The 13,062-nt window shown below is 39.4% G+C and overlaps 1 protein-coding gene across 1 annotated transcript in view; it reads left to right on the top strand.

Moving 5' to 3' along the window:
• Positions 1 to 1,976: 1,976 nt before the first annotated feature.
• The window catches only part of Wdr72 (WD repeat domain 72), a 209,190-nt gene continuing 198,104 nt past the window's right edge, over positions 1,977 to 13,062 (top strand). Inside the window, exon 1 of the mRNA XM_027926086.2 lies at positions 1,977 to 2,062. The gene's annotated coding sequence lies outside the window, so the exon portion shown is untranslated. The remainder of the gene's footprint in view (positions 2,063 to 13,062) is intronic.

Here is a 13,062-nt window from a genome sequence, read left to right as displayed (position 1 = left end):
ACTTTATTTTAAAGAATTCCTGCAAAAAGAAAGGGAGAGACTTGTAACACAGAAGGGGACTATTGCAGTAGGGGGAAAGCTTTGACCCTGGGATGGGCAAACCTTTCAAAAGGCAGGCAGGAAAAAAGTATTTTCTAGGAAGGACTAAACAACACTGTAGAGAACAAGATGTGGAAAAGTGGGCCAAACTAGTTTGGATGATCTTACAGTCGAAAGAGAAGGTTTTATTGGGGGTCAGTGTATTTACATAAGGGATTGTTAGAGGGTTGTGCAATGGTTGGGCTGACGGTGGGTCAAACTTCAGGGCCAGGAGAAGGTTGGGAAGTCTAACTAGAATTTGGTCAAGTACAGATAGTTATTTTTTCTGGGTTGGTCACTAGGTACCAACAATCCAGTTAATCATTTATGGGGAATTGGAGGGTCTATGTCCAGACTGGTTATAGGTAAACAACAGTGGCATTGGTGAGTTTTACTTAAGCCATAAGGTAAAGGATGGTTCCTTGTAGTAAGTTGTTTCTAGAAATGAAAGGTGTGGGAGGGTTTCTTTAACCCTTTCTGTTTTCCAGGATCACAGTGCTAAGATAAAGCTCAACAATGTCAGTGACTATCTTGGTTTAAAAACCAATAAGCTATTATATTTTTACAACACTTTTTTTCAATCCAGAAGTTCTTTTTTTTTTTTCTGCCTTTCTCTTTTTCTCCACATTGCTGTTCTTTGTAAAAATATCATGGGTCCTAGGAACTGCACCTAATGGATAAGTAAGCTCTAATTTGAGTTCCAGAGACGTTTAGGATCTTTAAGGCCACAGAGCTAATTATGGCAGAGCTCAGATAACAGAAAATAGTTCCTGATCTTTTCCCACAACTTTTTCAGTCTCTATGGAGACTGAAGCAAAAGGCTCTGCTCAAAAGACAGGAGGAAGGCTTGAGGATGAGGTATGTGTGGAGATATTTCCTTCCTGCAGACTTAGAAAGTCAGGGTTGGTGAGGGAATTTCTTGGAGAGCTGGGTGCACCTTAACAGTTGATGGCTGCATGCATACATCGTTTGCCAACATCTACGGGGTATCTACTATGTGTTTGGTGTCCCTGCCTAACAGAGCTTATAATCTAGCAGGGGAGTTAGTGCAATAAACTGTGTGACAGTGTTTATGACAGAAGTGAGGTACCTTAGGAGTGAACCTGGCTCACCTTACCTGTTTGGGGAAGTGAGGCTCCAGAACAGGAACTAAGTCCCCACTGAGGACACAGAGGCAGAGGAGTGTTCTAGTCAGACTGCACAGGGGAAGACTCTGGGGGAAGCCCTGCAACTGTGGTCTGTCGTGGGCCTGGCTAGAAGAACCGCAGAACCCTAGAGCTTGGGAAGCCAGGTAGGTGTCAGTGTAAAAGGAGGGGTTAACACCTCTCCTCTCCTCACCGGCTTCCAGCACCCTGAGGCTGTGGAGGGTCAAGTAACTGAGAAACCTCAGAAAAGCCAGCAGTCCCTCCCATTTTCCTAAACCACCCAGTCAGTCATGGTGGGCGCCCACCCGTAGCAGGTTCGGCGCTGATTTCCGCCTAGGGTGAATTTTTTACCTCCTCTGGGAGCTTCGGAATCTCGCTTTGCCTGCTCGGGGAGTGCGGTCTGGAGGAAAACGTCCTCCCACACCTGCACATCAAAGTTCTGGGAGCTCCAAGTCGCCCCCAACGCCCGGGGCCAAGAGTTCAGTCCACCAGGGCCACTTTGATTTTCTTCACCTTAACTCCAACTCGCCAGTCCTGACCGGAGCGGGCTGTCGCTGGCTGCAGACCGGCCTGTTCCGGGCTCCCTGTGAGAGAAGGAGGTTGCCTCCCTTGAAGGAGCGGCGGGCGGCTGCGGCCGGAGAGAACCGGGGTGGGGCCGGGGGCGGGGCCGGGGGCGGGGCCGAGGCCAGTTCCCCTCAGACCCAAAGGCCCCCCAGCCGCCTACCGCCAGCTGTCCGGCTGCGCGACGGTCACGCCGCCCGGCCCCTGCTACACCACAGTGCCACAGCTCGCGTAAGGTGGACGCCCCAGGGCTTGGCTCAGGCTCCTGGTCCCAAGCGGTGGGTCCTCGGCAGTCCCCCAGGGGGGCCGCCTCTCGGTTTGCTTCTCTCGGAGCCGGCGCTGGAGGGAAACTGCGGGGCGGGAAAGGAACGGGCGCGCGCCTATAGCTGTTGCTAAAACCTATTCCTTTTGCTCCAAGTTCTTGCACGCGGAAAGTCCCTCCTCAAACTCTTCCAGACATTGCAAAGGCGCTCATCTGTCAAATTGATTTTTGGATGGGAGGTGGGGGAATTGCTGAGGGACACGCCGTACCTTACTTACATTGAGTTCTGGGTACTTTTAGGGACCTGCCTGTCATTATTGCGAGTTTACTGGGAGTCAGGTATCAGGCTTGTCTGGAACGGGAGTGTGTGGAATTAATTTTATAACTGAGTTCATTATCAAGAAAAAAGACCCTGTGGACAGACATACTCGGGTGGGACAGTTTAGAGCTGCTGTGGGCGGGGGATCTGGTGAAAATCTTCCTTAGCGCGCACCTATGGCTGAGCCCGCCAAAAGGATTTACAGGCACCAGACGTTAGTCGTCTGTCAGGTTAGACGCGGAATGGGAAAACAAATCGAGGGGCGGATGTGCCTACATTCACAAAAACCTGAATAAAGTGACATACTGGGAATACTTCCTTCAGGGGCCAATGCTTCCTTAACATGCCCTCACAGATCACAGCATTTTTGCATACAGTTAACAATGACATGTAAACAGAACTTTGCTGTACTTTAAACCTTTTCATCCTCCTCCCAGCATTATTCTAAAAGAGTTCAAGGTCAACTATTGGAGACTGGGTCACCTGTTAGGGATTTTTTTTTGAAGAAAGTGTTTAGAAACATTTATTAGTTCCTTTCATTCTTCCACTCCTCCCCTGCCCACACCCCCACCCCACTGCTCATCTGCAGGACTTTTCCCTCTCTACCTTTTCTTCATTTTCACCAAAGACCAGGAAGAAAGAAAGCAATCACTTTTGTCATGGAAGTACTTGGGGTTAATTTGGTCTTGTGGTTTTTTGGCAAACATCACTTGTTACTTAGCCTTCTTTAGTTCCTTGAATATTAAAATGTGCCATAGTGTTTTCTGTAAAGAATACAGAGGACTGAAGGAGAAAGAGGAACTGTCCTTGAAGTAGGCTAGTAAGTGATTATTATTTTTCCAGTACTGGAGATCCAACTCAGGGGCACTTTACTCCTAACTCCTTAATTACATCCCCAGCCTTTTACATTTTTATTTTTTTAAGGTCTCCATAAGTTGCTGAGGCTGACCTGGAATTTGCAGTCCTTACCCACAGTGGTTGGGAACCTCACCCCACCAGAAAAGTGGTTATTTTTTTAAACCACAGAAAATGATATTGTTAGTTGAGTTTCAGTATTTCTACTTTGGGGGCAAGATATTTATGAATTATGATTATTTTATCAAGACAACATCAACCTCTCCCTGTGTATGAGAACTCTACCCAATGGAGGGAATATTTTAGAAACCTGAAGTTCTAGTTTATAGAGGCCTACAGGTAAAGATGAGTGTATTTAAGCTATACAATAACTTCAAGGAACCTTGAAATAATGGTAACAGGGATATTTGAAGGTTTCAAGATTGCTTGATCACTTGCCTTTGGGGCAATTCACTTATTCTTTGTGTTATTAGATAATAAAGTTAATAATAATACTGCTCAATAATATTGATCACAAAAGGGGCTCTCATTAATATTCTGTTAGCTCATCATAAAAAGCATGTCTGTGGAATCCTTTTTTGAATGTATGCTTATTTTTTCCTAGTGGTTAAAATTTTTAGATTCATTTCTACTCTAGGATGAATTGCAGGCAGGGGCATATGATAAGGACCTGGACTAAAAATATTTAACTGCACATCGTTCTAGCCCCAGATCAACTTTGAAGTTCTGATAAATCCCCTAATTAATTTTGGGGTCTCATTAAGTCCCTTACCTTTTATGTGCCAATTTTAATCTTCAAAATAAGGGGAGTTTCTTTGAATAGAAAAGACATTTGGGTTCCTTGAAACTCTTTTTAAAAATACAAATCTTTAGGTTTACAGCTAGGAATCATTGCACTAGAAGATTGATTACAGAGAATGTCCTAACATCCTGGACACTACCCCAGCCCCACATAAGCACTGCAATGTAGTGTTTAAGAGCATGAGATTTGTAGACTGATAGGTATGTTTTTCAGCGCTGACCTTAGGCAAATTATTTAAGTTCTTCAAGTCTCAATTTCCTCATGTTTAGAGTAGACATGATAAAATGTCTAAGGATATATGAATACAGTGAAGTGATTACCTAATGTAAACAGCATAGTGTATAGCATTTAATAAAAAATTAATAAAGGGTAGCATTATCTTCATTAATGCTGACTTTCGTGTTCTTTTTATTTTAGCAATATGAAACGTAACTAGAATAAATATAAAGTCCTATGCATTTAGAAAAATGAAAACGTACAGGATGAAGGAGAAGTAAGTTATTGAACCAGTTAACCTTATGGTTAATTGATGTGTTGCCTGTGAGTTAGCAGTGAGCAATGAGGGTGAAGGCCCAGAAAACTCATATGGTTTTAGGCTTCTTTGGTTGAAATTAGAATGATTTGTCTGGGGAAGAAGGAAGAAGAGAGTTGACTCGTGACTAATACATTAATTCTTTGGCTTCACACTCAGTAGTTTGTTTTTGTTCACTCTATATAAACTTTTTTTTTTTTCCTTTTTGACAGTGCTGGGGATGAAACTCAGAACCTCACACATGCCAGGCAAGTGCTCTACCACTGAGCCACATCCCCAGCCCACCACTCAGCATATTTTGACCTTTTGTTTATATATAAAATTACCTGACAACAGATTGCAAAGAAGAAAATCCACAAGTCCTCCCTTAGGCATTCATGGTAGAGTTCAGGTAACAGACAGGAAATATTAGAACAAAGTAATACTCTCGAAAAGAATAAAAGGGAAAGCTGAGAGTCGAACAGTGCTAAACATCAACCAGAGCAGGCTCAAAGAACTAAAATTTAGTTACAGTTTTGCAGATTCCAGTTTTGTAGGCATTTGTCAGGTGGAAATGCTGAGAAAGCATCCTAAGCCAAGTAAAAATTTGTTTGCTAGGGTGAAAAGACACTATAAATGCAAAACATGTCAAGCTGTCTGCATACTGTCCCATCCTTTACTGGCTACTGGCAAGCTATTGGCAAATTATTTTACCTCAGAGTCTTCATTTCCTCAAATGTAAAAGGGGGATCTCACTATTATTTCACATTATTGGGTACTAATTTAATCTCTGAGTGCATCCTGTGAGGGTGTCTTCCTTACGACATGGTTAGAAGACTTAGTTGTATATAAAACAGTTTCCTGTCTGTTACACAGTAGGCACTCAACCAATTTGATACCCTCCACTCCCATTCTTCTCCTGACTAGAGATAGGTGAGCACTAACCTAGACTTGAATACAGGTGGGGGTTTATGGATTTCATGCATTTTACAAAAAGCAGATAAAGAAATGTTTCAACTGTTCTCATGCTTTACAATGAAGCATCAGGTTATATATACTTCCAGGACCACTGCCCTTCTTCTTCTTCAACCACTGAAGGCTTTCCTCCCTCTTAGACTATGTTTTTATTAACCTATGCTTTGGGGCCAGGTTCTGTGAAAGGAATTCCACACACTTTGAGTGTTTTCTTGCTGGAAAAGTTCTGCATTCCTACATTTGCATGATAGGATCTCTGGCCATTTTACATCCATCTTTTTGCTCCAAGTCATTGCAGTCTTAGCTATTGAAGTGAGTCTTAGAAAATATTTTGAAAGAGATATTGAAAATGGGTTCATTTGGGATACCAAAATGCAAACTTGACTATTTTGAGAGGAATATATTATAGAGTTTTACCTTCTTGACTTTCTTTTTTTTTAATACTAATTTTTTAGTTGTAGTTGGACACAATACCTTTTTTTTTTTTAATTTAATTTTTATGTGGTGCTAAGGATTGAATCCAGGGCCTCACACATGCTAGGCAAGCAGTCTACCTCTGAGCCACAACCCCAACCCCTTGACTTTTCTTTGGTATTGTTAGATTTTAAAATCTCTTTAAATTTGGAAGAATTTGCCTTAAAATTCTAATTTGATCATGCATGAGTTATCTGTCTTGCAAATGTTGTACAAATTTGCTGAATAACTTAATACCTAGACTTTTCCCCTTTTCAGCTTTTCTCCATGTGAATTTCAAAGAAAAGATAATTCTGTTGCAATGCCTGCAAAGCATGGAAAATTTCTATGAATCATATAGACACCAGTAAATAGCAAAATAATTTAATTATATTAGGTTTTGGTCATTATAGAAAAAAAGAGTTCTCTAAGGGCCAGGTCAGGCCTGTTGTTGATGGAAGGCCCAGATCAGGCCATTGACATTCCTACTAGGCCATGAATACCTGACCTGAGAAAGAACTTTTTGAGGAGAGTTGTTCTTTTTGAGCATTCATTCATTTGTTGTTCAATGAATTTTAAAAATATAATCAGTTTATTTGAGTATTTCATTAATTGTGCTGTGCAGGAGGTATGCTGAGATTGACTGTAGTCCCTTAACCTCAAGTGTGGACATCTTTGGAGAATTAGTCTCAAAATATTCCTGTATCCTATCTTTTAGAGGTTCTGGGTCATTACATACAGTGTGAAACACAGGAATCTGAATTTTAAGAGACTTCTAAGGTGATACTTATCTTGACTGAAGCTTTCTTCTTTTTTTGACAGTGTTATTCCAATATTGATGTACATGGTATACCTCATGTAGACTCTGTGGAGAATAGTGTCATCTCTCTGTCTAGAATTTATTACTTACTGACCAAGTATATGAACAAATCTAAACTCCAGACCACTCTCTGTTTTTGACTTACCTTTTGATTGTTTTCTTTAATAATAAGTATGGACTTGGGCTAAATTTATATACATTTCCATACTGTTCCTTAATTTGATGCTTTTCTCTATTTTTGTATAAATCCAGTTTAGTCTAAAAGAGTATTCTTGGAGCAATTAGATTAAGGCTCCTCTTTACGGATATGGCCTGTTGAGTTCTGTTAAATTCTTGGACTTCTTAGGATATCAAGACATCTTTTATCTTTATTACCACCTTCTAAAGTGTAATGGATGAATGAATTCAGGATAGGAAGATGAGAAGGTTTGATTGACGAAGACTGCATGTTTTATTAGACTTGCGTTTACTCTTTTTTAAACTGTGGATATAAATTGCTAGCTGAGTATTTTAGTAATTGATCTTTCCTCTTAGAAGCCCTCCTTGAGCCCCTGTCCAGGCTGAGTTAAGTGCCTCATGCTCTGAATTCTCTACGTACCTTGTAGGAACCAGGCTATGGCCTCTTTTACCAGGGAGAACAGATGCATGACTTGACAGCATTTGGGGGCAGAAACGGGGGTCTTCAGTCTCACATAGAGAATAGTCAGGTAGATTATAAACATTTCTTAGGTGAATTAACCCCCACTTTCAAATGACTGTTAAAGCATAATTCTTTTATTTTCTGTAACAGTTCATAAATTTCTTCTCTTTTGAAATGTAAAAATTTTGTCTATGCCCACCTTTGAGAAATATAGTATAATCACTTGCAATCATTATTTCAAAATTGGAGATAAAAATAGCATTGTTATTGTTATTTATTTATTTTAGTTACAAGAAACACTAACTTTAAATAGCCCATCATGACATACAGGCACTCAGATAATTATCTCTCTTCTTCTTGAAGCTCTGGGAAGGGACATTTGAAGATGTGTTTGAACAGAAAGGGCTTCATCCTTATTATTTTTTTCCCAGTGAGGTCACAGAGATAAACCAAGTTAGAGTGACTCTCTTGAATAGCTAATGTCTGTCGCCTGGAGAAAGAGAAAATTATTTTCTGCCCTTCATGTTGATGTGTATAGAACATGTGTTCTGAGTAGCTGCTATTTTCAGTACCTCTTTTTCCAGTTGAGGCGCAACATAAACTATTTTAATTAATATTGTGTCACCAAAAGGGATTGAAATAGCCAATTGAATTCTGCCAAGATAGAGTCTTTTGATGAAAACATATCTTTATTGATTGTGGATGAAGAAAATCATTCTTAAAATGAAATCCTGAGAAAAATCATATCCCTCAGAGAAAATTTCTGAGTGGCAGGCTGAGATTAACATCATAAAATTGAATCTGTGCTGCAAGCCTTTGATGTAATCAGCAGCTGGGAGATGGCGTTGCCCTTGCTGTGCTCCTTCTGATTGTGGTGAATTATTGTGCGGAATGAAATAAGTGTTTCTGGTGTCCCTCCTCCAAGAAATACAAACAAGGTATTACTAGGTAGTTTCTTGCTGGTTAGAATGGGGTGGATCGATTCTAGGCCTCTAAGGCTCTCATATACCCACGAACTTTAGGATTTGGCCATTTGTTGATGCTCCAGGGACAGAATTTCTCAATACCATGGATAGTGACTTCTTTGGTCAGTAGAAATCTAGCAGAGCAGACAAGAGGGATCCCTTTTACTGGGGACTGTTTCTGGAACAAGACGAAGCTGGGAAAATTGCCTGGTTTCTCTTGGCCTGTAGTTCTAGTTAAGCCCTTTCCATCTCCCTCAGCTACACTGAGTTGAAATCATCTCAGAGTAGAAATCTTGCTTTGCATGATGACTCTTGCTCCTTGACCCCAGTGTTACAATAGGCTTTCAACTGTTTTTGTTTTAAGTCTGATGTTTGAAATCACTCCTGCCCATGCATGTGCTTCTATATGTATAATAAATAGGTTTTGTAGATTAGGAAAAATCTACTTATAGGCTCACCAACAGACTGAAGAGTGATTTGGCACCTAACCACACTGTGGTTGAATAAGTTGTATTTGTTTCATTTTCTTTGAAGAAATAGATGGGCTAGCTTGCTCATATGTAACTGTGAACAGTCGTGGGCATCATCATGATGTCAGCTCCCTCTCAGGCCCTTGGAGAAGTGGGCGGGACCTTGAAGTCAGATGTGTCTTAGGATGTAATTAATTCTAGCCAAGGGATTCAGATTTACCCAGACTAGCAATACTAATGTTAGGTATGTGGATTCAATGAGAAAATGCATGGCAAAGCCCCAACAGAGCATCCAGAGCGCATTTGCAGTTTAGTAGACATTTTTGAGTGGAATTTGTTAACACTGTTTGCCTTAATACTGGGAAAAAGAAGAAAACACAATGAAGGCAGAGGTGGGGATGTGTTCTAAAATAAGGGAAAATGGGAAGAGCCAGGACAGAGAAAATTCTGAGGAAAAAAAAAAAGAGGTGAGGTGGGGAATATGAGAAGGAAATTAAGCTTGTTTTGACTCGTGATAGACAATCCAAAAAGATAAGGATGAGTGTAAGTGGGTCAACTTCTGCGCCTGGAACTAGTGTCAGAATGGGCCAGAAGTACTAGAAAATATCCTTTTAAAACATGAATATTCCAGTAAGGTTAAGATTTCTTTGAATTATAACTTTCAGGTCCTGTACTTTCTCTACCACTCTACAAAACGCCGTGGGATTCTACTTCCATAAACCTCCAGTGCAAGGGATAGGCTTAAAGGCTTTCCTCAAAGGTATTCCTAATTGATGGGCAGAACCATAAAACACTGGACTACAGAGATACTTCCTCCACAGAGTCCCATATTCCTGCCCTGGGAGCTGCCATCTGCTTGGGGAAAGAAGGATGGACATGAGTGTGGACTAACTTCTAGTGTCACTTATGCCATTGCTGAGAGGAGGGAAGTGTGTGTCAGGTCAAAGAGGGGATAACTGATCCTTGGAAAAACCCAGAATTTTCCCAAGAGAAGCCAAGGTGTAAGGGATGGGCCACTGACCACCATGGGCGTGAAGCCCCCTTGCTGTTGTACCTCAGGAATACTCATGCCAGCCAGCCTCCCACTGGTTGTTTACATGTGTAGGATTTAGCTTAGAGCTGTGAACCTTTCATTTAGTAGAACCTTAATAAATACTTGTTGATGAATAAATGAATATATTTTTAGGAAGCCTGTAGTATAGTAGAAAGGAGATTTTTATGCAAAAGAAGAGAATAGAATTTTGTATGTGACCAACTGTATTAAATATGTTTCAAGAAAACACACACACACATACACACAGAGGCAGATCTGTCTAGAAAGCAACAAAATTTGTTAAATGGTATGCTAGTTTTTTTTGTTTGTTTGTTTTGTTTTGTTTTTTTTAGAATTGTGCAACATAGTGCCACAAACTAAGTGGCTTAAACAACAATATATTGTCTCAAAATTCTGAGGCTAGAGGTCCCAAATTGAGGTATTTTAACAGTCAGTTCCTTCTAAGGGCTGAAAACAAATTTATTCATGGCTCTCCTTTACCTCCTAGTGGTTTGCTGAACAACCCCTCACTCCCACAAGTGGTACTGGGAATTGAACCCAGGAAGTTCTACCATTAATCTGCATTTTCAGCCTTTTTTGATTTTTTTGAGACAATGTCTTGCTAAGTTGTGAGGCTGGCCTCAAACTTGTAATACTCCTGCCTTGATTTCCTGAGTAGTGGCAATCTTTGATGTTTCTTGGCTTCTAAAATTATCACCCCAATCTCTGCCTTCAACTTTACATGGCTTTCTCTGTCTGTTGTGTCAGTCTTCAAATTTCCACATTTTATATGAGCAACAGTCATACTGTGTTAGGATAACACCCTAATCCTTTTGACCTCATCTTCACTTACTTATATCTGCAATGAACCCTGTTTTCAAAAAAGATCACATTCTAAAATACCTACAGTTAGAATTTCATCATATGAATTTTGAGGTGGGTTCAATAAAACACATAAAAGATGAAAAAATGGTGGATAATTTTAAGTCAATTTTTAAAAATCCAAATTATTTTATCTTACAATTAGATATATTTGAAGTCTTACCTTCATTTCTTGTTTAATTGACTTAATAGGTGGATTTACTCTAAATTACAAAAAATAAACTGAAGGATTATAAGTTTCCATTTAGTACTATTTTACTTAGCAGGATATATATATATATATATATATATATATATATATATATATATATATATATATATGCAGATTTTATGATTTAAAAAAATCTTTCAATAATAGCAAATATTATTTATTGAATACTTAGTATTTAATGATCTCTATGGATTATGTAACTTGACTCTCACATCAATCCTGTTAGACTGATACTATTCTCATTTTATTGATGAGGAATCTAACATGCTGTCTTAAAATTACCTTCCCAAAGACATATAGTATCACAGATGGTCTTTTAGCATATGCTCATTTATAAAACTTTATGTATTATTTTTAAAAAAACTTATAAAGAAGTCGATTTTGTTCAGTCTAGAGATTCTAGGTCACTGGCCTCAGGTCAGCTGTAGTGTGGTGGCTGGCAGGGGTCAGGGGTGTTGTTGGATGGGAGGATCCCATGCCCAAACCAAGAAACCAGAGCAATTTGTTTTTATATAGATTAGTTTAATAATTAAAGTACATTAATTTAAAGACATATGTTAGGCATGTAGTTTTCCAGGTCATCCTTGGTTATGGGGAAAATATATGACTCAAGACTGAAAATGGGTTTACAGAACACACACACACACACACAACAATTGCTTTGCCAATTAGTATAAATACTTCAGTTAAAACTAACCATAAGATGACTCAGTTGTGAATACTTTGAGGGCAGGGACTCTGTTTGTCTACTCTTTGTGTTCTCTGCAGCCCAACCCAATAGCTTGCATCTTTTTTTTTTTTTTTTTAGTTCTCTTTATTTGTTGAATGTAATTAAAAATGGACTAAACAGGAAAAGCAAAACAAAGCAAAAAGCCCTCTTAAAGCCTAAAACTGAGGTTTTTAAATAAAGGTGTCACCCAGAAATTGCCCTGTCATTCTCATGTTTTCCTTGCTACCCTGTAATGCTCAACTCTTTAACAGTGACTGTAAAAGGAACGCTCTTGACCTTCATTTGACTGTATTAACTCTGTTACCCTGCATCTTAATAAGTAAGCAGGTGAAGTTTGAAGGTAGTATTTTATGAAAACCTTTGAATCACAGGTTGGGAGAGCTGTGTGCTGTGATGGAAACTTCATCTGTGTCATGAAGGATGTGATTTCTTGGCTTGTATTATACATGTTCCGTATCATTACTCTTTGTAGTTCAGAGATTAATTTGCATATATCTTTAATTTCTCCATTGACCTGTGGGTTATTTTAACATTGACTTTACCTGCCAAGGTATTCCTTACCTAAAATACATTATTTTCTAAAGTTTCCTAAGTAGCAGTTAATCACTTAATAATAAGAGCTTGGCTTTGAAGTTGGTTAGGAGTTAATTCTGATATGTTCATGCTTCAGTGGGTAGACCAGACAGAATTTTATGTGTTATTCAAATATGCCTCAGGCAGCCTTTGACTTAGTAGAAACAGTTTTTCACCTTTTCTAAGGAATGATCTGATCATAGTTTGTTGATAAAATAAGAACTTTTGCTTCAGGAAGCATGTGCAAACAGGTTTTAGGGGACTGGGTTTCTGCTGAGAATTATTTAGGAATCCCCAGTTCCCATGGACTCCTGGGACAGCTTGCCTTATATTTCCATGTGGTTAAAGCAGTTCTCATTCTGGCTCATACAGATATCCAGTTACTTTTCTTCAGTTTACTTTTGCTTCTTGTTCTTTTATAGAGCTCTACTTTACCCTCTCCCAAACTATTGTCATTTAATAGCTAGCTGTGTCACATTGTCCATGCCCCTTGGCTGTGCTCCTTCCTCACTCTGTTTTCTCAAGTTTCTGAAGGTAGAATTTATGCACAATACACTGCACCCATTTAGAGTGTGTAATTCAATGTATTTCAATACCTAAGCTCTTTCAATCTCCACCTAAACTCAAAATTTTAAAACAAATCTTCCTCTGGCCTCAGGATGACCAAGTTATCTGTTTTGAGAAACAGAATCTTGAAGTGATTGATTTTCATCCCTCACAGTATCTGAGTTTTGAAGAAAGTGGGCAAGATTCTTCTCCACTTAAGCAATGGCATTC

This window comes from Marmota flaviventris, chromosome 2, assembly GCF_047511675.1.
Source record: "Marmota flaviventris isolate mMarFla1 chromosome 2, mMarFla1.hap1, whole genome shotgun sequence".
NCBI classification, from domain to species: Eukaryota; Metazoa; Chordata; class Mammalia; order Rodentia; family Sciuridae; genus Marmota; species Marmota flaviventris.
The sequence above is the reverse complement of the archived record's forward strand: the minus strand, read 5'-3'. Positions and strand labels throughout refer to the sequence as shown.